Below are 27,791 nucleotides of genomic sequence, written 5' to 3' on the forward strand. Positions count from 1 at the left end.
AATTAAGTAAACAGGAAGAAAATTACATAAAGCTGTTGTTCCTCCAACCAGCAACGGATCAACAGATCAATACACTTTTTTATATATTGATTAGTTGTTATAAACTGGTAAGGACTTTTTGATAACATGCTGCTCAAACAGCCCACTTGTGGAAAATTGATCCATCACTATGGTGATGGTAAAACCAAAATAAATTTCAGCAACAACTGATTGCAGTCTCAATTCAGACGCTTTTTAGTGGTATCACTGCTAAAGAAACATACTAAGCATAGAACTGTGAGAGTGTGTATGTGTGTGTCTAAAAGAAAGAAAGATTTAAAAAAAAGGGGGGGGGGGAATCAAGCCCCTGGGTGCACAGATGGGAAACCCCAGGCGTCCTTGTACAAGCTGGCCTCCCTCTCAGGAAGTGGTCCCCCGTGCAGCTGAGAAATCAGATTACCTCCTGCTGGCAGTATCCCCCGACACAGTGTGTGTGCGTGCTTGCATGTGTAACGTGTGTGTTTTCATAGGATCAAGTCATCTGAATGAGGAACGGAAGCTGCCAAATGGACAGACAGGCACCCCACATTCACCCCTTACTTTTTTAACACCCTACCCTTCTTTACCGCTCATTCGCCACCACCGGCGCTGTCTGTCACTTCAAGCCGGAGATGGGCAGACATTTCCATGCCAATGGCAGGATATGATAGGACAAATGAAGATTAATGGGACGCCTTGGTGTCAATGAAGTTATTGTGGGCTGTTAGAGGTGCAGTGGAGGCCTCCTGGGGGCCTCAGCTGTTTGACGGACAGATTGAGTGGGATGGCGAGAGAAAGAGAGTGGGGAAAGTGGTGTTTATTTTAGCTCGAAAGGAGCAGGGCTGTTGTCCATCTCTCAACAGCTCCTACACAACATTTTAGGTTTTAGTTTTTTTATCCGGTTGTTTTAGTGCTCTCCATTTAATGTCTGTGTAAATAATGTTTTTCATTTAGTCAGTTAAAGACCTGCAACACATCTTTGGTAAGTGTATATTGAGGAGGCAGTTTAGCAAAAATATAATAATTTAAATATAGATTCCCACATGGTTCTTATCAGCTCTTTTGGGGAAAATGAAATTGTCATTTCTTTCCTTAAAAATGCTCTTAGAGTGATGCTCTGAGATGCACAAATGGATGGATTTACTTTGCTAAGGAGTAAAATAAATCCTGATTTTCTTTGCTTTTTCCTTACTTGGGAGTGATGTCCCTCCGAGCTCCGAGGCAAATGGGACGCAGGATTCTAGCATATCATGTCATGATGGCATAATCAAAGCATGTTGTCAAACAAAATGTAAGTTTACACCTGATTGTAATGATCCACGATTTATGATTTCACTTAAATTAACCTCCTAAGACCCGAACTCTTCCACGGCATGCATTTTTTATTTCTCTTTGATATTTGAGCTGATTGGGATATTTGACCTGAAGAATGAAAAACAAAGAATTACCAGATATTTTTATTTTTTTATTTTTTTTTTACCTAATTTTTGTTTCTAAGAAAAATGAGCTCCACATATGAGAACATTTGTTTAAATTTAGATAGAACAGAAGCAGTATAATGTCCTGGTAAGTGGGTGTTTGAGTATTTTGGTCTAAATAACCCAAAATGTGATGTCCACATATGTGGATGCCAGGTCCTAGGAGGTTAGTATAGAAATATGTTGACATTAACACGTTTAAATCAGCCTTACTTACTGCTACTTATGAAATTACCTAACCAAAGACCAATTTATTGATTACTATATTTAGATTTTCCATTGTTTTCTTTCAGTAAACTGTCATGTATGTGTTGCATTTCTTCATCATAAAACAACAGATTATCTTAATATTTGCATACAGTTTCTTACACACTATTAGGAGTTAAACTGTAGATGCCTGCAGTTGATTTGATTCTCAAGCCTAACAGTGGATTTATGTTTCTGTGTTAAATATGTGCCATAGGTACACTGCAATCATAAACCCTTCAGAAATCTTATACCGTAACCTGATGCTTAACTCCATAGATATCTAACCACATGCCCCCAAGCACCCAGCATGAATAAAGTGAATGTGCATTATTACCTTGTCAAAAAAACATACAAACGGGGACAGCCTGTTCTTGTCCCAAACATGCACGAAAAGGGTCTGTGTAAGAAATGTCATAAAGCAGTCATGATGACGTGTCACCAAACACCACCATCCTACCCCCGTTGCCCCCTCCAGCTTAAGAAGAAAAAAAAAACTCTCCCACTTCCTCTTTCCTTTGTATTGCGCCAATCACCCAGGCCCACCTCTGACCCACTATGACTGAGCTGTGGTGATTGATTAGCACCACCAGGAATATTTATCCAGGCTGATCTAGTAGGAAGAACCCCCTGTCACTCTGTTTGTCGAGCAGCTGTCCATCTTGTTTATTGTACACACAAACACACACTCACAAACCAGAAGCCCCTTTTCTAGTCGGTAAAATGATGCTTTGATAGTTTTTTTCCCCATTACAGTTTGTCTTTGCTGTGAACCCATGGGTTACTTTTGTCTCAGAAAGATAGTGTTGGTCTGTTGTTTCACTGAAAAGCCCATTTGTTTGCCCTAATGTGTGCTAGGCTTTATCCATGCTATCAGGAGGCAGGGCTACTTACAGTGGAGAAGATTGCTAGCAGATGGGTCTTTGTTTGTGACCAGAAGTTACCAACTGGACTCTTATCTGAACAAGGGGCCACAACAAAACAGAGGCAGCAGAATTAGAATTGAAAGGGCAGCATGTCTACGTTGCTGTTCAGTACTGTAGGGGAAATTACAGTGGGTGAGTTTATCCTTCAACAAGTCAACACTTTCTGCTATTATTAGACATGAGAGTGTTTTTAATATTTATATTTTATAAGTATTGTGTTGGTGCACCCAGCAACTTACAAATTTCCACCTACACCAGATTCCTCTTTCTATTTTACAAAAACCCAAAGATTATTTATGACTCAAAAATGATCCGTTGAGTCACAAGTAGAGTACACAGCGTCCCAGTGGCATCCATTTGTCATCGAGCCTTTTTGTTGTTGACATTTTCCAGCGTTTGAAACCTGTTTCCCACCAGATCACAGTGTGTTTTAGTCACTAACCGTTATGTATTCGATTTTCTGCCCTCTCATGTTTACGGACTCCTCCTTCTCAAAGTCTTCTGTGCTGTAGTGTAGCTTCTGAACAGGAGATGGGGCCAAAACTGACACGGGCCAAGATTCTTGACAATTCTTTTCAAAACTTGTCGATCCTACTTTAAAGTAAAGAAATGAAAATGTTCAAAAGTGTTAAAACGCCTTTGGTGCTTAAAGGATCGTGTAAGAAGCCTTTAATGTTATAAAGTAAATTCCTTCTGTGGCTGGTAACAGTCACATGTTTTATGTGACACAGAATACATTTTGGCACATAAAAATGAGCTTAGGGTGGAAGGAGTAGTGTACTTGTTATATTATTTAAAAGCATGTAATGATGATGCTTTGTGCACTGTTGTCTCTATAAATTAATGTAACTGCTATGCCTAGAGTTTTTTGATTTGGTCCAAAAAGTCATACCACATGATGTCTGGCACTGGAAACATGAGGACACATGAATCTCTGTGCTCTTGTAGTACCGTAACTGACCTTATAAATGTGTAACTTTTTATTCATTCATAATTGTAGCTATGTTTTTGTAGAATCTGTGGTCCTTTCTAATCCAAGATCCACAAAGTTAAACATTTGTATTTTGTAATCAGATCAAAAGAAAAAGTATATTCTCATTTCATGTGTATATCAGTGCACCTGGCCCTAGGTTTGACCAAGTATATGGAGCATGTTGATCAAAGTCCATTCATTAAGCCGTTCTGTGGCCTACCGGGCTTTAGCAGGAGTCATACAAAGTAAACACTTGACATCACGCCAGTTCGAGCAGCCTGAACATCTGCCAGTGTTTTCCCAGCCAGTCTGGATGTTGCTAATTGTAATCACAGATGAATTCCACCAGACTGTAATTAGTGGGCCACTTGTTAAATATTCAGGCATTAGTTAAGTGTAGCTTTGATTTTTTTTTTCCTCCCCTCTCCTCCTCTCTGCTGCATTCAGTGCTTCTGTGTCTGTTGTGGCTTTCCATTCATCTGTGCAGGTCATTGTGCTGGTTTATGCTTTTGTTATCACCTGTTTAGCGAACCAAAATGGTAGAATCTCCCACCTCATGAAATGAAAAAGCATCAAATAAGTTATCTAATAATAACTGCAATCTGCATTCGTGACAGTGGTAGATATGCCGACTGCAAATCATCGTCTCTGCGAATCTAGAAACCGTAAATGTTTATATTTCCCTTGATCATTTTTAGACTGCCAGTTAAGTGTGAATGGCCAAATTCCATATTAATCATGGAAACCCACCTCAAGGTACATTTAGTAACTATACTGGAGCTTTTGAATGGTTGCCTTGCACATAAAAGAGTCCTGGTTTCAATTCAGGAAGGAGACACAAAACCCGGGCTCAGGGGGTCACTGCGCTCAGTGTGGTTTCCAAGCCCAGAGAAATCATCAGGAAGGCATCTGGTATAAAATTTGTGCCAAATCAAATATGCAGATCCGTCCGTTATGGCGACCTTTTGGGAAATAAGGAAGCAGTTGAAAATGTCTTCTTTTACCAGAGATTCTAAAGGTATCACAGGCTTCCTTAGGCCAATTTTGCTCTGTTGTTAGCCCGTTTTCCTTTTTAAGGGAACTTTTTTACCTTAAAACATATCAGCAGCATCTGAAATCCAAATTGTTGTGAATTATTATATTTTTCTCTCAGTCAAATGAATTATTTAACTGGTTATTTTTGATTTTTTCATGGCTAATCTGACTCAAAGGTGAAGTAACCTAATGAAAAGCTTTTGAAATGCATACGTCTGAACCATGCTGTGCTTTTGCTTCTCTGTGTTGGCTCTTATGAATACCTCTTAATTCTTTCTTCCATAAAGACTGTACATTAAGGCTTTCTTCACTTAAGTATCGAAAGCCTCTCTTGAACACTCAAAACATTTCAGTCTTTGTTATGTGGCCTCACAACAGGGCATCGGAGGATCCTCAGTTTCTCTCTGTGAATACCTTTTGTTTTGCCTTTTCTTTAGTAGAAACCTCCACCTGAGCCATGCCTCCACTCAACAGGAAACTACCCTTAGCTAAAAGACCGACTATAAGCCAGGCAGTCAAAACAGGCCATATTTTATTTTGTGTTGGCCTGACGTTATCATCTCCCAAGCTTTGCTCTCCTCTCGTGACGAGCCAAGCATGATGGAATCTCTATTGGTGCTGTCTTAAAGGATTAGAGCTTATTCACTGTTTTTTCCTGACTGCACAGTTCTGAATAGAGCCCTGCTGCCACAGTTCAGTGTCCTACTGAAGCCGAGCTGAGCTGTTGATAGCTGTGCTTCAAAATGCTGTTTTCATGTAGAGATAAGGGTTTTTTTGTTGCATTTACCACTTATTCTATTTTTTGGTATGATTCGCTGTTTGAGAATCGCTCTTTCCTGTCCCGGTAACGTTTCCAAGATTTGGTAATGAGAATGCAGAGTGAGAGTTTTGACCTGCAGGTTAGTAAAACTGCTAACCTGCAAAATAAAGTGTGCGAGTATGTCTTTGCAAACAAGAAATGAGATACCACCGAGGCATGGATGAGCTCTGGGAAGCTGCGTGTGTGTGTGTTTGTGTGTTTGGGCACTGGGGGAGCAGGATCCCCAGGCAAGTATCAAACTTCAAGGGCTGTATTAGTGTCAGCTTACACATGTGTGCATCCAAGAATATCATCACAAAAAAGCCTCCAGTCCAACCAGACATAGAAAAAATCCTGCAGGGCCACAATTTGGTTATCCAAGCCTAGACGCAAGTTTTCTGCAAAGAAAATTTATTTTCTGGTAAAAGGCAACATATTTCTCATATTCACACACTTACAAACATAAAATTCAAATATTTAGTGAGACATTGCTTGTTTTTTGTGGTATTGCTTTTATCCAACACATCTCGGTTTGTGTGTGTTTTTAAATATTCTTCCTGCAGTTAGCATTGAGCAAAAGCAAAAGAGACATGAGGATGGGAGAGGGAGGTGTGCGTGGGGTGGAAAGGAGGGAGTAAGGGAGGGGTAGGGAGGAAATGAGGGCTCTTTGTGCTCTGCTACCTGGCAGACATCTCCAGCATGTGTCGTCTTGCCTTTTGGCAAGCCGAGACCACCGGCGCCCTTGGAATGCTCTCAGTTCAGGAAATCTCGTTTATTCTCATAAACGCTACTCCTAACCCCTCTCCTGCTGCACTGCTGAAGAGCTTGCATATTTTTTTTCCTCTTTCGCAGTTTAGTATTTCTGTCTTGTGCAGTAATTCATTTGTTCGTTTTCTGTTTTTCCTGTAGAATTTACACCACGAGAGAAGGGTTTATCCGTGTTCTTCTTCACCCGTGAGCTTTATAAGCGCACAATTAAGGGCCACTTTCAAGTCCGTCAGTAACTAGCGTGTCCTTGTGTAAATGTTTGTTTTCAGGTTCTGCTATTTGTGTCTGATAAACATCGCAAACATTTATGAAACCAGTTGTCGGTGTGCAAGGTTGGATCAGTCAGAGGGATGCTCTTTTTTGTTGTGGCTGATTGTCTTGCAGTGCAGCTGTGACTTGTTGTTTTGCTATCAGGCAACAGGTAAATCTTTCAGTTGAGAACTTAGCTAAGGTGCTTTGTTTTTTTGTAATTGCATTCCTGCCAATGAGTCGGCTGTATAAGTTTTAAAAACCTCTGACGAGTGACTTTACAGCTCTGATGAGAGTGAAAGAGTCGATGTTCCCAGCAGGCTGCAGCACCCACATAAAAGGAGTAGTTTATGAAAAATGAAAATTTAAACTGGAACCATGGAATGTTGGTGTTTTAACCAACAAGTGGTTCAGCTTTAATTACAAAAAATTCCTTCGATTGGATGGCTTAAAGAAAACTAAGAAAAGAAAAAACAAACTCACAATTTTTATGCAACATTTAAAGGGGACACTCACCATGAAAGAATCTTGTTCGCAAGACTTTTTGTCCAGTAAATTTGTTTTGAAGGAATCTCTGCCTACATTTTTCTGTCAAGCTGGTTGGACAAGTGTCAGCTACAAGGAACAAAACGAATGAGAATCACTCATTTATTGAATCTGGCTCCATCCTAACATTAATTTATTATTTATTTGTTTGTTTATGTTTTTAAAGATATCAAACTAACATCATCTACGTGATTTCAGCAAGGATTCAAATTTACTTGAGTTTTTGTTATGCCGACTAATCCAAATGCATAGGTTCATATTACGTTAGCTTAGTTTAAATGCAATAAGATAAGCTATGTTGTGTTTCCAGGCTAAATTCTGAGTGACAAATAAACTAATCTAAAATAGTCCCTTCGAATGGGGCCAGTTTCTCGGCACAGCGTGGTATGCCAACAGTGAGAGCTTTGACTAAAAATGCAGTGTCATTCGCCATGACAGAGCAAATGCATGCTATCACACAGGGCTTGGTAGCTTACAGCGATATGAAGCGCATCCTGTGTTGCCTGTAACAAAAAACAGGACGACTGTCACTGTGAAGGCTTTAGAGAATTGTAAAATCTTACTTTTTTGGCATCTGATAACCATAGTAGGCGTAATGTATATTCGAGGAAGCCTTCCTGGATCGTTTATCATTTTTCAAGGCTGCCTGCAAGAAGGCACTCGCACCCACACACCAATAAAATATTCAGCAGGAAAACACTGAAGTTTATGGGAAGTTTTTTGGGGAAACATGAAATGGAATATGCTGACAACAGTATGATTTAATCTTATGGACACATAGATACACCACAGTCATTGTTTAGGCATTAAAATTAAATGTAAAAAGCATCTCATTTAAAAAAAGTATAAAGTATATAGAGACCAATATATATGTAAGTATGTCAATAATACATATATATATATATATATATATATATATATATATATATATATATATATATATATATATGAGAGAGAGAGAGAGATATATAGATATATATATAGATATATATAGATATATATAGATCCATCTGGAAAGTTGGCGAGCCTACTTGATCTTGTTCTAGCGTGTGTAAGAAACATGGAGTAAGAAGGAGTCATCATTCACCACCATCAGGATACAGTCAGACCCACATACAAAATAGGAGCTGGTAGGGGGCCAACAGGGGGTTGCAACAAATAATACCCTCTTTGTATGTTTCAAATATCCCCTGCTGAAGCCCCCTGAGCCTGGCTCTCTGCTCCGGGGATCCCAACACCACATTAAGAGACGCTTACAAGTGGATAAGGTGTAAGATTGGAGGAGGTGGGGGTTTGGTTAAGGGAGCTACCCTGGGTTTCCTGTGATAAAAAGCAGATTTGTGCTCTCTTTTCTTTTCCCTTTCACCTCAACAGGTCCAATGCCTTGTTTAGGAGAATGGCTAAACAAACGGACTATTATTTAGTGCAGTCATTTCAGAGGCGCACTGGAGAGGCCAACGGAGTAATGGTATCCCAATGTATATCCTCTGTCGGGTTCAGTCATCTTCATCGGGATTAGGTTACCCATTGTAGATGAAATGGAATCAGTCCCATCAGACCTTTCTGTGAGGATGACCATTTGGCTGTCAGAGCAGGAGTTGTGTTTCCTTATACTGCAGCCACAATATATTAGTATTAGTCTAGCTTGCGGTTGCTTTTTGATGGTTTACGGTCTCAACAGCTTCTCTTTTTCGTGTTGGACATAATTAGCTAATATTAGGATTACAACATTATGTTTTGTTTGGCTCTATAGGTGCTGATTGAGCTTTCATTGGTCAGGCCGATCGTGGCTCAAAGAGTTGGCAGTTCGTCTTGTAACCGGAAGGTTGCCGGTTCGAGCCCCGTCTCGGTCGTTGTGTCCTTGGGCAAGACACTTCACCTACCCATCACCAGTAGGCGATTGGTGAAGTGTCAGAGGGGCCGATGGCGCGATATGGCAGCCTCGCTTCTGTCACTCTGCCCCAGGGCAGCTGTGGCTACAACTGTAGCTGCCTCCACCAGTGTATGAATGTAAGAGTGAATGAATAGTGGAATTGCACAGCGCTTTGAGGGCCCCAAAAAGCGCTATATAAATGCAATCCATTATTATTACTTTGAACACCAGTTGACTTAAACATAAGCAGTGTTGCAACAGTATCCTTTTTTTGTTTTGAAAGATTTAAACCACTTATCTCTGTGGCTTGTGACTTTTATCTATTGTCTTTGCATTGTGCTTTTCAATATGTAACATTAAGTGAGGAGAAGAGTGGCCTGTGTCTTTTGCAAACTGGAAATAAATCCGTTTCTAATTGTAAGTATAGTTTTTTTTTCTGTTTTATAATTGCTGCAATATGTCTGGTCCATGACGTCAGGTACAGAGACACAGTAATAAAGTGAGACAAAAAATGTCTGAGGGCTTTGAGGCCTTGTGTTCCTGCTGCAAGGACTTGGCAGATGCATCGGAAAGAGGATGATGGCAGGGTGTCACCTCATTTCCTCTTTCACCAGCTCTGTTTGATGAATGACCGTGTGAAAGGCTGGCTGTATCTTAGGTTTGGGATTGCACCTTGTTGTGTGTGTGCGTGTGTGAGAGAGGGGGGAGACAGAAGGTGTTCCAAAAAAGGGTAACAGTGCTTTCTTTTCCCACCTTGTCATTTCTGAAGTCAAAGTAAATTATGACTGTCAGGATGTCCCCAGAAGCACTGTTAGGCCCAAAAAACCCTTGACTTGGGTCGAACTGCGGGTGGAGCAGGTTGAGAGAATGTCCCACCCACAAAATGCTCTCATGTATTTCTCGTGTCAAAGGGCCATGGGGAGGTCCCATTCTAAATCCTGTTGCCTGAGAAATGAAATAATTTCAGAGGTTGTCCACTGTCCCTTCAGGGCAGACCCCAGAACTAATCTCTTTCATCTCCTTTTCTTGCTGGTGGGGGGAAGATGGGTGGGTTAGGATGAGAGGGATGCAGCAGTCCCTTCCACCTCCTCGTCGTCTTTCTCTTTGTTTTGGATCTTTACGTCTGTTGAACAGCCTCAGGGAGATGAGCCCTCCTTCACCATTGCCCTTCCCCTCTTTGCTGTTAAAGACCACCGATCCCTCTGCACTGCTTCCCCATCTCCCTCCCTCTGTCCTTTAAGCCTTACCCCTTGTTCTCTCCCTGCCTCCCTCCTTCCCTTCTCATCCTCTCCCTCCCTGGGCCTCTGCGCTGGACTGCCTTCCCTTTGGCTTTCCTCTCTTCCTTCCTTCCTCAGTTCCTCTGCTAATAGCTCCCTTGTTCCTGGCTAGTAAGGGCTGCCAGTTGAGCAGTCATTCGTGGAAGATTCATTCGCGGTACGGTAATTGTAAACAGACAGGAGAGAGAGAGAGAGAGAGAAGGATGTTTGACCATTAAACCTACTGGTCACAAAAAGAAAGTAGAATGGAGGAAGCTTCAACTCTTTCTTTGAATTCTTTAGCACCATATCTTTCGTCTTTGTGTCACATATCGCTATCACCTTTATTACATATCCAGTTGTGTACCCCCCTCCCCATTCACCTCCCTTAACCTCCTTTATTTTTTGCCCCTCATAAATTAGGCACTGCTTACATCTGTCAGTGTCTTATTTCACCGCTAGATGTTGGAATTATCTTTGCCCTCAGATGTTTAACAGAGCTCTTTGCTTCTTTGCTTTGCAGAAATAGAATTATGTGTTTGTTGCAATTTGCAGCTATTCCAGCTCATGGGGAAATACATGCAAACAATCATACCAGATACGCTCAGTTAAGTAATAAATGCCTGGAAATGCCAGAAGTGACAGAAGTAATTTAAATAATTCTGATGTCATTTACTCATTTTTCAGTTTAAAAATTTTTTCAAATCTGCTCTCATTACTGTTGTGTGGAAAACTGCTTTTCTGTGCAGAGTTGAATTTCCTGAAGTTTCCCCTGTAAAAAGGAAATGTGTTTGTTGGCTAGCGGAAATGGTAAAGATGAGAGAGGATGACACAGGGAGTGTGTGTGTGTCTGTGCGCGAGTGTGAATCCACTAGTGCCAGGCAACCAGACCTGTCCCTGACCCTCAAATGATTGCTCCCTGAAGCTCGGCTGTAAGCCGTCAGCAGCCAAACGGTTGCTCTTTTCCCAGCTTTTATCTCCTTTTCCTGTGTCCTCATTTATTTTATTTTTTTTTTTCTGGTTGTGTCCCACGCTTATCTCTCCAGTATACTCAAAGTCCAGCAGTAGTTGTTTTGGAAAAGATTTCATTTGTGTTATCAAATCAAAAATATTTTGGAGTCAGCCATCCATAGCCTCATTTCTGTGTTAGCCGATGATGCTTTTAAGCCATTTTTACCACCTCGGACGTGTCAAGCAAATCAACATATGACAAAAGTAAGATGTCCAGCTCTGGCTTACTTGAGTCTCATTACTCACCCACACACCTTGAATGGAAAGCTACATGGGGAGCGTTTACTCGTCTACGCTTTGATACAAAAACCATTTAAAGACCACATACCCCGCAATAAACATACCACAGTAAGCTTTGGCTTTGTGATCTGTGTGTTTTTACTCACAGTTAGCTTTTGTTGCATGCAATAAACATGACTCAGTTGTTAGGTAATGGGTAAACTTTTGCATTCAGTTAATGTACTTTCCAGAAACCATTATAAGGACTCAGCTTCCACATGAATGGAGCATCAGTGGGGTACATGCATGTGCTGCATACAGTTTACAGAGTTGTATAATAATGAAACAGAAGTATATAAAGATTCCAAATGACATTTTACATGTTGGTGTTTTAAAATATAAAAATATCTTTCTTCTTTTTTATGATCTCTAAGAATTTAAGTGTAGTTTGGGGCTTTTTCTTCCTTTTCCTTTTGCACGACTTAACATTCGCAACATAATCCAGAGGCTTTTCCTCCAGTTGGTCTCACAATCCATACAAACGTATTTCTTTAAAGACGGGGAAAACTGAAAAGGAATGGGGTTGACTGTTTTCTGCACCCACTTGCTTGTGCTGCCCTTGAAAATGCTCATTTTGTGTCTTGATTACAGTGTGTGGTTTCTCTCAAGACAAACACAGCAAACTAAATGCAGCATGGTCAATTGGTCCAATCCCGAATTAAGGCGGAGGGAAACGGAGAGCAACCAATTAGGAGACGGAAGCCACTAATTAAAAGCTGCATGCTCTACAGGTTGCATCAATTTTATTTTCTTTAGCAATGGCCAGGGCCATAATTTCAGAGCTTGCACATTCCAGCACAGCTGCCTTCTGTGTTTGAAAAGTCCTTGTGCACAGAGGCAGCTCTGTCCGTCTTCCCCTCTCTCTTGTTGGTAGGTTGGAATGAGGAAAACAAAAACAAAAAAAGAACGAGAGAGAGAAACTGAGGAAATTTGGAAAAATCTTTAAGACTCTACATCATTCAGAATAGATGAGAAACCATTCATTAGAAGTTTTCAACAAGAGTCTGTTTGGAGAAATGTTTCCACTTCCTGGATTAGGTTCAGTGGAATGCTGCCAATACATTTTGTGTGTTGTGAATTGGAGATTGCATTATGCTCGAGTGGTTTGGGTGGTTAACCAATACGCTTGCTTTGGAAAGCTGCAGGGAAATGTTGAGCACCTGAGGAAAGCCACAGGGTTGTTCTGAACAGTGGGCCCACAAAAGGCAGCGGCCAGTATTTGCAAAATGCTTCCAGAATAATGGTGTTCGTTTGGCAGTGACTGAGAGCACTTGTCATTGTGCTTTTTTTGTGTGTAAAATGAGGATACGCAGATATGTCTTGTTCTTTTGCACGTAAACTTGACAAGTGTGTCAAATAAAATATAATACAAATAAATCCATTCATATATTTCCCTGGCAATCTCATGAAAAGCCTGAAATATTTCATTATTATTGACTGAAAAGGCAAAGTGATGCAGTGCCTTCTCCAGATTTATATAAAGCTTAGCTTCCTGTTTCCAATTCTTCTCATTGTTTTACAGGTGATTATTTAACACCTCATGGGAACTTTCCACCTTAAGCTGTTATACAACCAGCGTACATGAGCCTTTACTTAGGTATTCATTCACATGTTCAGGATACTAGGCATTTTTTGTGACGTCTAAGACAGCAAAGCAAGAACCTATATATCAAGCATTCAGTTGCCCCGTTCTGTCACAATATACAAGTTTGTCCTGAATCCTCTTATCGTGGCTTCCTTCTCAGCACGATGACACTCAAAGGGGAGTAAGGCACCCCTCCCACCCCATTTTTTTCTCAAATGATGGAGAGAAAAGGGAAAAAGAGAGGAAATAACTTAGACCTCATCTTTTTCCTTCCATTCCAACTAATGGTTTTTCCAGACCTCAAATGCTGAAGGCTGACCTTCTCTCTCGAACTGGATTTTTCCTGTACCCTACACCTTGGATTTCAGGAAATGTACAAAACAGGATAGCACAGCACAACATATTTCTTGTGTCAGTTTTCCTCTTTTTGAGAGACAGAAAAACACTTGAGAATCCAATGACATCAGCAGCCAAGGCTGCTGTTTTTCCTTTTTTCTTTTCCCATGTATTATTTTATGCATACTAATGAGATGCGAGTGTAGCTCTTCATAGTCCAGTGATAACTAATGCTTACTTTGGGGCTGTATCATTTAGTGTTTTTCACTTTCAAATATGTTGAAATACAGCCAGGCAGATACGCAGAAGGCAGCTTTTTTTTTTCTTTTAATTTGGCCAAAACCTTTAACCTGCAGATTACAAAATAAGAGCTTACATTTACGTCTCACTTTTTACGTTTATGACGTTTGTTGAGTACTGACCCCTGTACCATTTCCACAAAAAGCAAGGGCTCAAGCAAATCAGAAGCAAGTAAACAGGCCTTGTTTTACAGTTGTGTTCTAAGAAGCCAACTGCCCCCAAGTTGGATGTGATTTGCATGTTGAAACAGTTGGAGCTAACGGTCCCAGCGCCCCTCTGTAATTAGTGGCCAGAAGGCCTTATTTGCCTTTCACGCCAGTATGGGCTTTGCCACATTGTTCAGAGTAGGGGCACTGCTGAAGGATATAAACACAGTTGACTGTGTCCTTTTTCCTTGGTCATAGTCACAGTAGCCCATTGATGAGTTGCCCAGTTCCAGATAAATTCTTGGCAGTTTCCACCCTACAGCACCATTTGGAATTGCCCTTGCAGCACCCCTCCATTTTTACCATTTACAAAGTGACTGAGTCGTATAAACTAGTTTTAGCATTCATTTCCCTGATATTACAGACATTATGCCCACACCGATAAATACTTGGTGCTTTAAACGTTTACACAAAGCTTTCCCGTTCCTGTTTTAGTATGAATATGTTTATTGGCAACAGCTGGTCACTGCACCTGTCACTATTTTAGAGACACCGTAACTGTGCTCCGTTCATGCTGTGAAGTCGCCCACTCTCCACATTTCTTACCATGTTTGCTTTTCTCAATGTTTTTCCTTCTCCACAATCAACGGGGAATTATCTGTCTTCCGGAAAAAAGAGGCAGCCCACTAATTTTAGATTGACTTGATTGAGCCTGGAGGCCAAAGGGATCAAACCCACATCCGCTGAAAACCAGGGATGCTAATTCTAACCATAACATAGCTAACATGTGTTTTGCTCTCCCCAAGTGCTGATTTGGAACCTGCTTGGAGCACAGCTCTCGCTGCTGCCTTCTCCACTGCACCCGCTGCAAAGGACCATTCTTTCTTGTGGCATGTTTTGTGGGTATTGGCCCACCGTCTGTATATTTATAGAGACCGGGTCATGACACATGCATGGACTACTTGTTCTCTCCTATGTTCTTTCTTCAGCCAGCTGCCATTACTGAATGTTTTTGTAAGTGTCAGTGTGGACATTTTAATGTAGCTTAATTCATTTTCAGGATGTTGAACATCAATTTAACTAAATTTGTCAGGATACCTGTATAAACTTGTTCAAATTCATGCAAAGAGAAGTTTTTGGGTTTTTTTGCCTAGGGAAAGTGCACAGAAACTCTATAGAATGCAGTACATTATTTAATGTGATAAAGGCTTTATTCATTCATGTAGCAAATTGCTTTTAATGCTGAGGTGTCATTTAAAAAACTGAAAACTGGAATATTATAAAAAAAAATCTTTTTCTGTTGACTTTTCTAGTTCTCGTTTACTCTTTATATGTATGTATGTGCTTTTTTAGTTTTTTGAGCCATTGTTTTTATGCACTCTTTCTTTTTTTCTCTCTTTCTTTCTTTCTTTGTTTCTTTTTTAGAGTTTGTCTGCTTTGTATTTGTGTTTCTAGTATTGCACATACAAGATATGTTCCAAGTGAAATAAGATCTCTGTGTTTCAATCAGGTCAAAGAATGGAAGCATATATCCTGTCGAAAACTGCCTCATGTCAAAGTTCGGCTCCCCAGGCATTCATCAAGCACACCAAAGTATTCATTATTAGTGCTTTGTCACCAGAAGCAATCCTGGGCGTCTTCAGATATGGCATGAAAAGCATAGCGAATGGTCAGACTCCATCTTTGGTGTCTTCAAAGAGAACATAGTAATGACAACACTGCTAGCTGTTTAGCCCTCAGGGTCTGCTGTGGAGTTGCTTGACTACCAGACTAATTATTTACAAAGACAACCTAAGGAGGAGACACGATGTTCGTGCCACAATAACAGTCCCATCTTCTTCACGTCCACCCACTCATTAGGTTTAATAGTGCCGCAGGCCATTTTTAGCTTCAAATGTAGCTTTGTGTTGACACTTTCCCTGTCACACCTTACAAGCCTTTACCTCATGAGCTATAGTTTCACAAGTTAGAGTAGGTCGTTTACCAATTGGAAGGTTGATGGTTCAGTCCCTGACTACTCCAGTCTGTGGGTAAGATTTTGAACTCTGAGTCATCCATCAGAGCCAGCTTGATGGTGCGTGCAAAAGTTGGACAAGGTGCTTAGGTATAGAAAATGGCTTTGGGAAGAATGTGTGTGTATGTGTGTGTGATCCTCCTGTCGAGGCTTTTACGCTTGTATATTTAGGATTATGCAGACAGGAGCGCCTTCAGGTGCCTGATATTTATTGTTTGCAAGGTACTATAAAACAATGGGTGTTTGTGGATCTGCAAAGCCAGGAAGTGTACAGTATCCTTTCTGGAAAATACACAAGACACTTCATTAGTCTTCCCTAGTGCAGTCGTATGGTTGGATTTAACACAATCATAGTCAATAAGGGAAGTGAACTAGCTGACAGACTAGCATACTATCCATCATTCTGTAAGTAAGCTGCCAAATCAGCAGAGCAGTTGGTTGAGCCAGCAGTTGGGTCTCATTCGTTGAGTCCTTTGCAATCCCCCTGGCTTAGTCCCCATCTGGCCGGTGGTTCCGTGCTAAAGCTGGGAGATGAGTAGGACCTAATTCCTACACACTAAAGCATTCCCGTCTGTCCAGGGCCCACGGAGACAAGATGGTCGCCAGGTGTATTCCTGTCTTCAAAGTGTCGGCATCGTTAATCATGCCCCCACCTCTTTTGCGTCGCCTCACATCTGTTTTATTTTCCTCAGCCCCACATACACACCCGGACTCCTTGTTTCTCTAACTCTCTTTATTTTAGGACAGTCTGTCACCCAGCTGCATTTCCTGCGGGGTTTATGTACTGTTTTGGTGAGATTGAAACCACATTGGCAATCAACGTGCCATCTTAATGAAGTCACTGGGATCCAAATGGGTAGGTGGCACATAGGGAGATACTGAAGAAATCATGCCTTTATGTAAAGGGACAGAGGATGTTGCTAACTTCTCAGATTGGCCTTTTTTCCCCAGTAGTAGTTGCTCTTTTAAGCTAACGTTCCCCCTTTAGTGTTATCCAGTAATGCGCAGTTGCAGCAGAGAAGTACTAGTACGGGGGGGTGGTATTTATGTCTTTCAAACCTTTGCCAGAAATTGACAGTTTACAAGCCCAGCGATATTGCAAGCAACATATTATCTTTTAACAAACAGGAAGTTGTGGCCGCATGGTAATATAAATAAAATCCAGTGTTTGTGATCCAGAACACTTTGTGATCCAGAACACTTTGTGATGCACACAAATATGGATCATTAAAAAGTTTCTTTTGGGAGTCCTGCGTGTTCTTTATAGTCATAAATGATGTGTATATCCACAAGTGAACAATATAGTCTTTTGTGGTCTATGTCAGGGCTATCAAGGTTCATGTCAAGGTCTCTGTTTTTTCTGCTGTTTTGGAAAGGCCCACTGAGTTTAATTTGGTACGTTGGCTGCCGAGGCCTAGTTTCATTAACAGGGTAAAGGGTGCACTCTTGATGCCCTCACTGACGCAAACTGAGCAAATAGAAAAAGAGCTCTTTCCTCTGGAAAAGCACCAGGGGGACTATTTCTGTAGTTTAAAATTGTTAGAGAGGGGATTGGGCCAGAGAAAGGGAGGGGGGTGGGGTTGAGTTGAGTTGAGTTGTGAGCAGCAGACTGTTTCACGTGCCAGATCTGTAATGCGTTCCTCTGAGCTGGGAGCTGGCTGAACTCTAGGCCGTGGCGCTCCGGGAGAGGAAGTCCCAAGCCTGGGGAGTTTCAGACATCCTGTTTTGGAGTGCCATTGGCCAATACCGGGGCTGTTGCACGCCACCTGCAGACTGGATCACATCTGCCAATAGACTAAGGATAGCAGCCAAACGTCACACACCTCCTGCAGTTGTGCTCATAATGGCTTCTCTTTTTCTACCTCCCACTCTGACTTTTTTTAAAATGTTTGATATCCCTGTACAGAATATGAATGTACTTTTTAAACAAATTGGTCTATGTTGTAGTGACACAAGCAACTCTACTTTATGTCTCTAATTTTCACTGGTAAACGTGTTTAATTTAATAGAAATCCATGCTCAAATGAATGTTTTAATGTAGTTAATGCTGCTTTTTCCTTCTACTCCGAGAACTGTACGGTATTTGTTGAAATCCTCTTGGAATTTAAAGATCCTCTGGCCTTAGGAAAATGTCATTAGAAATGTCTGATAAGCCTGCAACCGAAATATGCATCTTTCATCACTATTCAGTCTCTTGTCAGTGGCCTCCAGTGATGTAACACCATGTTTGCTCTATGACCAGCTGGCTCTCCCTGTTCTCAGAGTCCCCATGAGCTGATAGGGCAGGAAGTTTGGGGGGAGATAACACTCCCTTGATTGTAGCTATTTAGGACAACAGGAAGAGGTTTGTGTCTGGCCCCCTGCCTCCCTCCCTACCTCCACCTCCTCCCCTCCTCTTGATGAGTCTGGAGTGTTTATTCAGAGTTATTCTCACCAGTCCAGCTGCATTTCAGTCTTCCCTGTTTAAATGGCCACCATATGACCTTTTTTTGCCTATGTGCTATCACCAGGTCTTTAAATTCACTCTGATCACTCTTCTCAGAACTATCTGATTGCAAGTATCGATGGCATTAGATGACGACATTGTACTTTTTTTATGCAAAGAACAAATGTAACATTTTACTGTGGCTTGGTGGTTTCATGGTTTTGTGACATAAAACAGCATGCTGTGACAGCACGAGTCAGAAAGATACCTTTGACTGTCCCAATCTTCAGACACGGAGATGCATATTCATGCTCAGCCTGTTGTTGAATTACAGAATATTTGAAACGAGGTTCAAACTACATTAGTGATTTTCATAAAGACTAGGTCGTTGCTTATTTTGGTATAATTAGTATAACTTGGTAACTCCAGAAGAGCTGATGGTAACGTATCGGAGGGAGACTTTGTAAAGAATTAAAACCTGTTTTCAGGCCACCTGCGTTTGAAGCAGACGGCCTTCTCCACTTTTTGAGGAAATGCAGCCTTTCTGGTTTTCTTCCACGTTTTCTGATAAATGGAGAACACCCTGGTGGCCCGGGTAACCCTTCACATATAGCATACAGAAAACGGTGTCATGGGACTGGGGGGGGGGGGATACTCATCTGGCATCCCTTAACTGGGCTGAAAAGACCTAAATGCTGCAGGGGCTCAACTTCTAACCCCAGGAAAACACCAATAGACTCTGCAGGCCAACTTCAAAGGGCTCGTACATCAAACAGAACCAAGCACATAGATGGTCAACCTGGATAAAAACAAGCATGAACCATCCCATTTGTCAGTCTAGTGACTTATGTGCTTCTCCCCCCCATCAGTCCCACTGTTCAGTAGTGAGAGTGCAGGGTGGAAGTCGCAATACAAAGGCTTGCATGCAGCCAGCACTCACTATTAACTGTTAGCTACTGAGCTGTTGTGCCAGGAAGTGCTCATGTGGAGTATGAAATGTTATGTCATAAACAGGGGTGTGTGCTTCCACCCTCCTCCAAGTAAAAGAAAAGAGAGAGAGAGTCCGTTTTAGGCTGTCTTTTGCGCCTATATATCTCCGTACTCTCCCCTCTTCACTCCATCCCACCCCCACCCCCCCAACCCTGACGCTAGCTTGTCTGAGTGGCCTTTTGCCATGCATTCCTCTCTTCCCTGTTTGGCCTCTGTCTCAGGAAGTGGCCCAATTAGTGGATAAACACCATAGAAGAGATGGGGAGGAGGGGATGGGGTTTTCTGGGGGTTAGTAGTATTGGTGGTGACGGTGGGTGGGGGCACCAATTAGGTCTCTATGGGCTCCAAGACCAGGCCCTCCAACTGCACAGCAACTCCCACCCCCTGTGTCTATGCCAGTGTACTACCATCAAAGAGGATGGGAATTGGATAGATGAGATTAGAGGGGAGGGGGTGCGAGAGGAAGATGTGAATTATTAAAATTCCCTGGCAAGATAAAAAATTATGATGCACTTTGCACTTTGGCTGTGAAACTCACTTCTATTTCTTTCTACAAATAAACTGGGCAATACTATTTAATGGAAGAGTGACTATATAGAATTACATAGAAAAGTTCTCCTACTGCTAACTAAATTCATGAAGATTGGTAATAGTTCTCTAATATATTTATGAACTCAGTCACTAGTTTAAAGTCATATTTAATGCGGCATGCTGTTTATTTGGTAAATTATAGTCACATTGATAGTTAAGTAGAACATAAAGCAAAATATGCTCTGGGGGAGTCTTTGTGATTACCATATGTGTGCAAACTCATGTTTCATAGTGGCATTTAGCATGTTTAGCAGTTTCAAGAAACCAGACTGGCGATGGCCAGAGTGCTCTGTTTATGTTAATCTTTTATATGCAGTTCCATGAATACTGTAGGACCATATATGGTAAGCTGTAATAATGTGGATTTAGACAATGTTTAAGATAAAGCAGAGTAGATAAGTTGGATAGTATCTGTTAAAATTTACATGGAAAACATAAAATTTATAACACATGTGTTATAAATTATGTATTCCATTTTGAGCAAGCTGTTCTTGGTATATTTGCCTCAAGTGGCGCAGTATGCTGTTTAAGCAATCTGCTGATTGACTTGTGCAAACTGCCGCCACTGTAGCCTCGGGACAGGGAATCTTGATTTGTAAATAACACTTCCAATTAGGCATGTAAAGATCAAACCAAACCGCATATACCAATATTAAATTCCTGATAGGTTTTTCCTGTAATGCTTGCTTTCACCAAATAGTTGTGAAATATATTTGTGTTTCAAGCTGCTTTTGGTGTTTGCCACTTAAGTATAATGTCATCAACAAGATGGAAAAATAACAAACAAGGGATTCAATTGAATTGCATGTTTTCGGGCTATGTTACTCGACTGGTTAAGAGAATTAAGTAAATGACTTGAATAATCTATGTGGTGCTAATTTCTTTGAGTTTATAGTCACTCTTTCTCTTCTTACATTCAAATGGAATGCATTATGGCATTTAGTAACATGATTTAAAGTTGACACTGACTTTGTGTATGCACCTGGCTAACCTCAGGAAGCACTTAGTTTGACATATGGCACTCCTGTGACCCCAAGCTTGCAGTCATTGAATCTGCTTGAATCTGAATGTGAAAACTCAACTGGTAGCACAGGTCGCCCCAATATGAAAAACTCTCATGTAGAGTAAGAGTGCAAGATTTGATTAAATGAGCTTAAACACTGTGACACTGTAACTAACCTAAGTGTGCAGGACTCATTAAATGGTAGTACATGACACACAAGTAAATACAGCCTTGATTGAAACTAAGTCATCAATGTTTTCTGTCTTTAGGATTCTTCACCAGGGGTTATCAAACCTTCTGTCACTATAGTTTTTAGCAGCTGAAATCTTTGCACGCATGCTGGAGGTGTTGTGTCGTCTGTCTGGTTTGAAGGCTTCGCTTGCTAGCACCCAAAGACAGGCCACCCATTGTGTGTTCTCCACTGTTGCTTTCAGTAAAGCAAGTAAGCTGCCAACAATTCTTTCCTATTATTTTTTTTGTAAATCAAGACTGGTCTTTCAGATACCTAGCTATCCGACAACCTTTATTTCCATGGTCTGATACATCATAGCGTATTGGAATTTCTGTTTGATCCATGATGTCTTGATGGTCTGTTTATTTGATAGCACAAAGTAACACCAGTGGTATTTACAAGAAACAATTTGAACTAGTCCGGGTTTACCAATAATTAAGCCCTCAATGGAATGAGGAAACTACTTTGAGAACCTGTTTTGCTAAGAAATCTCTGTGCTTAGTTGGTTCTAAGTGGAACAGAGTGTGCCAAAAAAATATCCCCCATCCTATTACACTAACACCAAGAGCCTAAACTATTATTTCAAGGAGAGATTGATTTATACTATTGTGATGTTTACTTCAAATTCTGAAGCAGAAATTGAGAATTATCAGACCAGGGGTACGTGTACTGTCCACATTCGGTGAGCCTGTGAATTATAGCCCCGGGTTCCTGTTCTTAGTTGGCATGAGTGGCACCTGGTGTGGTCTTCATATGTAGCCCATATGCGTCAAGGATCGGTGTGCTGTGCATTCAGAGATGCTCTTTGCGTACCTTGGTTGTAACAAACAGTTTTTTGAGTGGCCTTCATATCAGCTCAAAGCAGTCTGGCCAGTTCTTCTGAACTTTTACATTAATAATGTATTTTCAACAAGAGAACTGGCTACTTGAGATCTTAGCAAATCATGTTGACCATGTCTACATGCCTAAGTGCATTGAGATATTGCTATCATCTCTTCTAACATCTCTTCAGTATAGAAAAGAAGTGACTTAATAAGGAGATTTCTTGCAGCACACACAAAGCTGTGTGCTGCAAAAAGTCTGTCAGGATAACAAAATCAGATAGATCCTTGGCAGGTTACTCTTATGGGTTTTAGGAGATTTAAGTTGAGGCTAAAGCTCTGTATATGTAATAGTCTCACTTTGAAATGTGGTCAGATCTACACAAGCCATCCAGAATCATATAGTACAGTTTTTCTTTTCACCACATAACCCCCCACTTGCTATATTATAGTTATTTCAAGTGGCAAATATGTACCCTTCATTCCACCTCCATCTGTGGCAGCACATGCTGCTTCATATCCCCGAATCAGTCACATAACCAACAGTGCAATTACTGTCCGTATGTGCCCAAACACAGTTGGTCCATGGCTGGATAAACAAATGTTACTCGATATGGACAAATTATAGATGTATGGTCAAATTATAGATGCAGAGACCACTTTCAGTTTTCAAGGGAAACATTTCAATCAGGGATTTAATACTGATATGGGAGCGATTGCCAGCGTGTCTGAAATGTTTGAATTCTCATTGAGATAGCAGGAAGGAGGCCCTGTCTTTCCTTTTTTCTTATTCTCCCTTGGTTGGTGGCTCTGTGTTGGGGAGGTTTAGAGCAGTATACCATATGGCTGTCAGTGTGCATAAATTATTGTTAGCAGTCCCGCTGAGAAGCATAGAGATGATAGCTGGAGAAGATAACTGGAAAAACTGTTTGCATGCTACTTTTTACACAGTGCACACCTTTGACTGAAGAGTTTCTGTCGTAAAACAACATAAAAAAAAGTAATACGTTATTTTGCTCTGAGACCTTTGTGTGGATGTAGGTGGCTGAAAAAACTTAACTTGAAATCTGCTGCACAGATAAAGGAGAAAATGTCTTAAACAGCACATAGCAGCACATTGAATTAAGTAATCATACAGAAGATATGCTGCTGAAGAAACAGTTTCTTGTGCATGGTCAGTGTAAACGGAGATGCTAAAATTGAACAAAAGTGAAGATACTGCATATAAATCTTCACTATCCTGTCATGAACACCAGAGATTTGTTAGATGGAGATACCAGAGACTTGTGGTTTTCAGAGAATGAACTAAGGAGGGTTTAAAAAGAAAAATGGTGTGTTTGGGGGTGTCAATAAAACCAAACAACCCACAGGATATAAGACCGTAAGTAGTATATTATCTAAATTGCAAGACACAAGGCTTGAAACAAGATCTCCCAAATTACACATCACAGTGTTTGGTACATAAATAGTCATTTCCGCACACAGACCAAAAAAGAAAAAAAGACATGCCTCCCACTGAAAATGGGATTTCTAGCTGTGAAAGTCAAGCTATTTATGGTATGCACCACTTTCCATCCCTGAAATGACCGTTCTTTTTTTTTTTCTGTTCTTTTTCTGTGACAGTAAAAAACCACCTCTAGTCGAACTTTGAGCCAGGATTAAATTTGACAGGCAAACAGCCGCTCTTAAGACTGTGATGGGTCATCTGTTGTCATAGCAGCAGTTGGAGCCTTATACACACAAAGATTGTAGTCACTGAGAGATTTACAGAGCCCGAATTACTGTAGAGTTACAGTACAGTAGGGGCCTGCTCTGGTGAGGGCCTCAGACAGAGAGAGGCAGACTGGGCCCTGGGTTAGGGGCTTTAAAAAGGTTGTAGGTTATAAATACTTGACAGTGTAGTAAAGCTGTCACAATCTTCCTGAAGCAAGCTTGCACTCGTGTAAGTGAAACACATAGCTCTCAAGTATTTTCTAATAATTTCTGGTGATGTGAAGCTAGCCTCACAAAAGAAAAGTTATGATGAAGATTTCTTGATTTGAATGTCACTGAAGAAGGTTACAGGGGTGGCCAAGTACTTTCGATATATAGTTGCTACATTTGAACAGATTTTCTCTAAATTCAGTTTATTAAAAGTGGCTGGGGAGATAAGAGGACTCTAAAAGTAGAGCCTGAGCAGAAAGTGCCAAAAGTTATAATTTTAATAGCGATGGTTGTATTTGCTGATTATCGGTTAATCTGCTGTATTTGATTAGCAGCGCCTGGCTATTACATACCCTTTTAATTCCAATAAAAGCAATAAATAGGCAAGTTTTTCACAGGAACCCACAGAGCCCTGTGAAAAAGTTCTTTTTCACATGACTATTTCTTTACGTAGTTCTTCTAGTTTGTAGTAGATTTAATTAGCCGATTGCTTTGACTTGTTCAGTTATGAAAAGGCTTGCATACCCCCACCATCCAATATAATACACAGACCACACTCCCTCACCTGCATGCCCCTCTACCCAAATATATGCAGGCTGTCTGCTGCTGATGGTTCACTGTGATAGCTCTAATATCTGTAGTTGGAGAAGGGGGTAAGGTGGGTGATTGATTCATAACAACATCCTGACCCTAACAAAGACTTCCCACACATTTCCCCCTGACTGTTAAGAACAGGGAGCGGGAAATGTGTGAAAACAACTTTTTCTTTTCCATTTTTTTAAAACTAAAAGCTATAACATACTGGTACCTGCACTAAAACGTGAAAGGAGCTCATTAAGAACGGCTCACTTGCCTACTGATGTTTAACCTCTAATTCTTTCCTTTACAAACAACATGAACAAAGGCTTTTTTCTCTTCCCAGCTTTATTTTCTCCCTCTTCTTTCCTTTTATCATGATTTTATAAAAGATGGTAGGACAGGAGAAAAGGCTGAGGGCTCGCCTTCCTGACAGTTTTGTGTCATTCTTTTGGGAGCTCTGTGACGTTACCATGAAAGGAGTCATATTTTTTGTGGTTTCTTGTGACTTTATTGAAAATGTTAGTAGCCTACTCAGAATTGCATTTATTGCACAGTTTTTACACAAACAAAGAATTTGTCTTTGTGTCATGGTGCAAACACTGGTACAAAAATTGGGGGGGAAAAAAATCCTTGAATGATGAATCCATTGTGCAGTGTTAATTGTGCCACGTTTGGTGACTTAAGGTGCAGCCGTTAGTATACATGGAGAAAAGCGAGAGAGAGTACATAGCCTTGAGGAGAACTTGTGCTGATGGACTGAAAGTGTGAGACATACGTGCCCAGTCTCACATGCTGACTCCTGTCAGACAGGAAGTCAGTGATCCAGGTGCAGGTGAGAGCAGGCACATTCAGCAGGGAGAACTTGTCATGCAGGACTGAATGGCTAATTTTAATAATGGGGCCTTTCACACCCCACAAAAAATGTATAGTTTAAAGAACACATGCACTAAAAGTAAAAACCTTTGTGTGCCAGATTTCACTGGCATGTCATTACAAGATTTAACACATTACAACAGAAATTGTTGCAATGTGTTCATAGTATCCATCATCCTTCACGGAAGCAAAAACGTGTTTTGTCCAAACAGGAGGCCAAAAATCCAAGGCCTTAAGCGCCTATTATTCTTCAAACAGGCGGTGCTGGATTGCTGAAATCCTCACACCCTGATATCTAGACATTTATTTTCCAATTTTACAAAATGGTCAAGCACCACTTTGAAAAGTAACTGACCCGGTGTAAAAAGGTGAGAAAGTAGGCAAGATTTGTCAAACCAGTGAAATTTGGTGTAACTAATTTGACTTGTTTTCATATGTAAAACCAATTGATTGAGCCTAGTGAGCTGTACAACACTGTGATCTAATATCCTGGTTTTGAAAACTTTCTATGATAACAAATTTTCCTGCCACATCCTCATGAGTTCCTGTGTGAATTATCTTTTAAGGTTCGCCAAGTGTATTCTGACGATAGCTGTGTGTTTACACTCTGTTGTAAGCCATGTGTTGCCATTTTTAAAACGGTGACCACATCTGGTCAATAGCTTGTTGTCTACAGAGGCAAATGAATGTAAAGACAACTTTGACATCTTTTGTAGCCCAGGCTCTGATTTCCCACTGATGGCAAGTTTATACTGCAGAAATATTCAGTTGATCAAAAGCGAAATTATCCCGTGGATTTTAAAATTTCAGCTATTAGTTTTCTTTGTCCTGCATGGGTCATAAGGTGATGTATTTGAGATATGATAAATACAAATTGGTTCGTGCACTGTTTTAACATGTGTGCATGTGGGGTTTTTTTGTTTTTATGTTAGACAAAATATCTTTTATGTGAAACCTTTAGCAGATGGGCAAATGTCATGTTACATTGCTCGTCATTATCACTGTTATGTAAAAACTCATATTAGCTTCAGCATGTTCGTTTTTTTACAATGAGGGCTTTGTATGCAGGCCAAAGGGCCTCTCATGTTTTATCACCACGTTGGCTGAAAACCATAACAACATATCACTCAAACACCGAAACCAATAAGGTTTTCTGTGATTGAAAAAACTAAAACATCAGGTCCAACCCAAAATATAAGCAAGAGCTGGTGTTTAGCATGAGTTTAATATAATATTTGCATGACCCTGAAGAGCATGTGGTTAATCCTTAAGTGTCAAACTAAAGTTAAATACAAAGCAGTGTTTTAAAAATGTAAAAAGTGTGCATGGCCATCGTATTAAGATATATATAAAGGCACTCTCCCAGACTGATAGTAGTGTTTGTTGAGCCATTAAAGTGTCAGGCTGCAGCAAAGATAGACGTGAAAGCCTCATAATTCAGTCCTTTGTGTTGCTTTTAAATTGAATTTATCTCAATGGAAAGTTTTCTTGCCTCTGCTTGTGTTGATCAAGATGAGGACAAGATGTATATTCTTTGTAAGTTGAACATTTGGAAGTTTTTACATGGATCATATAGGTTTTGAAACATAATCTGAACTCTCACAACAAGACACTTAAATCTGTACAAAAATTTGATTGACTGGTAGTTGCTTCTACATTTCTCCTTTTTTCCTTTGTCTTATCTATTTCTCTCATTCTTCTCTTGTTCTAAGGCATAGAAACATACTTGTGCACACACACACACACACACACGTGTGTGCACTCACAGAGAAAGAGAAAGAAGTGAGGTGTTACTGGTTGAGAGGAACATGTACATGCAGCTCCTGGTCTGAATAGCACTTCCTGGCGTGTGAAAGGCGAGCTGGGGAGGGAGGAGAGGGATGAAGGGAGTGAGTGGTGGTGAAGGTAGTGGAGTATACCTCCTCCTCCTCTTCCTCCTTCCTCCTGCTGCTGAAAGCCTTGTTTGCCATTCTTGCGAGTGCCTCTTTGAAAAGGGAGTCAACGGGGGGGGGGGGGGGGGGGGGGGGGGTTGGAGTGGGTGGTGTGACAATGAGATGAGGAGGACCACATCCGTGTTTGCCAGGTGTTCCTTTTGTGATTCTCACCTTGCACTCAGGCATGGAGAGTGAAACGGAGAGATGCACAAGAAGGAATATGGCAGAAGAAAACATGAGACTGGAAAGGAGGGAAGAAGAGAGAAAAACTGAGTTAGCAGTAGTGTGTGTGTGTGTATGTGTGTGTGTTGGGGGGGGGGGGGGGGGGGGTAGGGAGGGAGGAGGGAAAGACCCATAGATCCCGCCATTCTTTCACAGAGATAATCTGCAGGAAAGGCGCTGCAAAGATGAGGTGTATATGTGCGTGCATGTGCTTGCGGGTACACACATTTGTCTTTCTGTGGGTGTGTGCTGCCTCTTATTTATTCAGCACAGGTTCATGCCTTTTATGCACGCTATTATGCTCCAGTGATAAAACGCTTTTCCACAGTCCATCAACAATGACTTATCAAAGCCCTAATC

At 40.9% G+C, this 27,791-nt stretch overlaps 1 protein-coding gene across 1 annotated transcript in view; it reads left to right on the forward strand.

Moving 5' to 3' along the window:
- Positions 1-27,791, forward strand: part of afg2a (AAA ATPase AFG2A) — a 110,408-nt gene that overhangs the window by 40,890 nt on the left and 41,727 nt on the right. The window lies entirely within an intron of this gene.

The sequence above is a fragment of the Copadichromis virginalis genome, linkage group LG2, assembly GCF_057382275.1.
Source record: "Copadichromis virginalis isolate Kocher_CV1m ecotype Utaka linkage group LG2, C_Virginalis_male_GT1.1, whole genome shotgun sequence".
Lineage (NCBI taxonomy): Eukaryota > Metazoa > Chordata > Actinopteri > Cichliformes > Cichlidae > Copadichromis > Copadichromis virginalis.